Genomic DNA, 3,840 nt, shown 5'->3' with positions numbered 1-3,840 from the left:
CGATTTTTTCAGTTTTTATCATGGCATTGTCTTAAAATTTAGCCTTTCTTGCACAAAACGCCCTGCTTTCTCTTTATTATTGATATCTGCTGGCACGCACCACTATTATTTCGAAAAACGACAAGTATATTGGCACGCGTCGCCTAGAAGGTTGCCAACCCCTGCTGTAGATGGATGGTAGAGGTGGCGATTTGGTAAAAAATTCAGACCGACCAAAGCCGGTTATGTGTAGTCTCAGAAAGGACAGTGTGTTTCTGGCCCTGTTTTTAGTTCAACATTTAGTTCCGCTGTAACTGTGAGTATTAGAGTGTTTTGCTAAAATGTCGGGTCAAGTTGTATCAGCAAAGTGGACTGCGAGAGATTTACAACAAATGGCATGGAACATATTTTTTATATTTGATCTTGGGTAAATAGAGGAAAACATAATAATGTGGTGGCATTTGTCCCCAATTAACTCAGTTTCAGGAGCATCAACTGAATACATGCAATATAGGAAGTAATATTTCTTTGTTTTAAACAGGTCATCCACAAAACAACCGTAATAACGGTGAAAATAAGTTTATTAACTAAACTGAAGGGATGTGAAAACCCAGGGTTTGGACTCGGGAACAACCTTCTCTAGAAAAAATTGACACTGATTTAGCCCAGGTGGAAATTTGAAAACACACCGATGACACACACCAGTGAGAAACCGTACCAATGTGATGTTTGTGAAAGAAACACTTAGCCGAAGTGGAGTTTTGAAAAGGCACATGTTGATATACACTATGGAGAAACCCTATATACAGGGTTGCCATACCGTCCTTATTTCTAAGATTTGTCCTTATTTTGAAGGGTTATGTCTTAGAAACGTTTATTGTCCTTATTTCTAAGAAATGTCCTTCTTTTTGACTTGCGTCCTTTTTTTTTGTCTTATTTTCAACAATTACAAGGAACAAACTTAGTGAAATGACAGTCAAATCCATGCTATAAGTAAAGGTAAACCTAGACCTGAGCTGTTGTGAGGTGCACGAAGTATTCTTTATAAACAAGGAGTTGCTGGAACAGATTGTTTCTGGTCCAAATATTGCATATGATATGTCATGGCTCGTATACATGCAAATATTTGTTCAAAAACGTTTGTTTCGTTTCGCATGAAAAGATAATTTTTCGGTTGTCCTTATTTTTGGTTTCATGTCGATGGCAGCTATATATGTGACGTTTGTGAGAGAAGATTTGTCATAAGTGGACATTCGGAAAGACACATGTTGACACACACTAAAGAAAAACCCCATCGATGTGATGTTTGTGAAAAACAATTTACCCAGTCAAGAGTTTTGAAAACACACATGCTGACACACTCCGATAAGAAACTTCATCGATGTGATGTTTGTGAAAAAAAGATTTAAGCGGGGTGAAGATTTAAAAACACACAACTTAATTCACACTAAAGAGAAACCATATCAATGTAATGTTTGTGAAAAACAATTCAGCCGAAGTGGAGCTTTGAAAACACACACGTTGATTCACACTGAAGACAAACCCCATCGATGTGATGTTTGTGTGTGAAAAACAATTTACCCAGTCAGGAGTTTTGAAAACGCACATGTTGACACACTCCGATAAGAAACCGCATCGATGTGATGTTTGTGAAAAAAGATTTAAACGAGGTGGAGATTTAAAAACACACATATTGATTCACACTAAAGAGTCACCTCATCGATGTGATGTTTGTAATAAAAGATTTAATCGAGGTGAAACTTTGAGAAAACACATGTCTGACTTGATTGGGTAAACGAAGTATGCTAAAATTTTAGTTGTCAAAATAAACATTAATTTAAATCTTGCACAAAACCGTGATAAAGGAATGTGTGAATTTAAATTGCACCAATGAGAACAAAAAAGTTAATAATAATAAAAACATTGGCAGGAATACATATAGTGAAAGATAGAAACAGCAACATGCATATGTAGCAAAAAATATAAACTTACAATCTGTGGATCTAATATCGTTTAATTTATGATATAACCTGAAACAGAAAACCACACAAAGTGGAACGTCACATCGTACACATTTGTTTGTGGCTCCTTCCTCTCGGCACTTTTCTGAAATTTAGGCGGCATACCACACAGTTTGGGCAAGACCACCCTTCCCAGTTCATGGTAAAATTTCTGGGGATTCAGCCTTTGTAGTCTCTCCCCAGATGTTTCTACTGGTCGTCTTCCGGTAAATGTGTATCTTGATAGCATTGTAACTGCACAGTCTTTATAAAAAATTTCAGGCTGATTTTGAAAGACCTGGCAGGGCCACTGCAGTAGTAGTCAGACATGGGGGCCATTCGTATTCGTCATTCGTATGTATTCGAATACAGGTTTTGCCACCTTCGTGCTGTATTCGAATGATGTTGGCTTTCGTTCGATAGTGCATGAATACAATTTGAATAGTTGAAGTTAACTTTTGAACCAACAATTTCAAAACAGTAAAATGCACATGTTAGGTAAAAAATACACTATTTTTTGTTTTACTGGAGCATAAATAAATTGCTTTTTTTCTTATGTGCTACACAGTTGTCACAGTAATAGTATTGTTGGTCTTCTATATATGCACACTCTTCATTACATTGTGTACATTGGATCTCACCACATACAAAACAAGAATGTTGATGTTTGTTTATTTTCAGGTAGAAATTCTTTTGTCTTATTTTTCTGTATTTTCGGTGCTTCTAAAATTTTCTTGCCTGCAACACTTCGTTAATGAGGTGAACTTGTCAAAACTTTGTTGTTTTTCTTCTTCTCTTCCCATCTCCGTAAATCTTTTTTGGAAGAGGGCTCATCTAATATGTGTGTTTTTGTAGTAGATGAGACACACTTACGAAAGAAGAATCGGCCAAACTTCATTCAGTGGTAGACGGAACTAACAAATTGGCAGCTTTTGAAGCAACGGAATTTGAATTCTCCATTAGGTTTGGTCGATCAGTGACCCTTCAGATTTAAAGTCTGTCATTTAACACACTGACAGGATGTGCTCGCCATCCACATTGTGATCTGTTTGTGATGGTTATGTGTTTAATAAATGCAACATCAAGAGGTAAGAAATGCATCAAATACAATTGCCAGAAGACCTCTGTAAAGTTGATCAAGAGATTGACTAGTGTGTGGAGGCAGGGACAACATAAATAACAACACAACTGGAGAAATGTTGCTTTAAAATTGTGTGTATGGCGTTTATGGCCCATTCAAAATTACAAAAACATTTTTAACAGTTGATGGATGAACATGTTTGATAAAATGCTCCAACCAAATATTAAAAAACATCACTATTCATCCATCATTTCTCCTGCAACAAATCAATTAAAGTGCTGGTTATCCATACTAATTTTAACAGAACACTTAAGGAAGTTTTTGTTTTAACGCGGTTTGTTATTGCTGTTGACATAAAATGTGAATACACGTTTGTAGAAAATCAGTTGGTGCACTTAGTCGCAGCCGAGGAAGAAGTGAACGTGAAGACTTGTTGCCCGAGTTTAAAGATTGTACTTTATGTAACCCCTTAAAAAATTTTAACTGTACAGCTTCACTATTAAATAATGCCTTATATCAAGGTCGCCACAAAAAGAATAAAAACAGTGCAAAATGTGCAACAGCAATTGTGTCGACTGAAATAAATAGTGCCATCGACAATTGCGTTTGTACAATCTACACTGATGCTTGAATCATGGTGTCACAAATTTATTTACATTGTGTGTGTAGTGCGTGGTTACGGCACAAGTGGCTGATGGCAGCATGTATGTGACTGCCCGCGTCTTTCCAGAGGTACAAACGTTGTGTTTTTGCGCCTTGCAGTTTTTTGACTTGTTTTTG

At 36.6% G+C, this 3,840-nt stretch overlaps 1 long non-coding RNA gene across 1 annotated transcript; it reads left to right on the top strand.

Moving 5' to 3' along the window:
• Positions 1–2,513: 2,513 nt before the first annotated feature.
• LOC145217526 (uncharacterized) lies at positions 2,514–3,840 on the top strand. Its single transcript, XR_013857424.1, has 2 exons — positions 2,514–2,660; positions 2,835–3,840. It is a non-coding gene; the product is annotated as an uncharacterized LOC145217526 (long non-coding RNA).

This window comes from Phallusia mammillata, chromosome 3 (genome assembly GCF_965637545.1).
Source record: "Phallusia mammillata chromosome 3, kaPhaMamm4.hap1.1, whole genome shotgun sequence".
Taxonomy (NCBI): domain Eukaryota; kingdom Metazoa; phylum Chordata; class Ascidiacea; order Phlebobranchia; family Ascidiidae; genus Phallusia; species Phallusia mammillata.
This window is presented reverse-complemented; position numbering and strand designations above follow the sequence as displayed.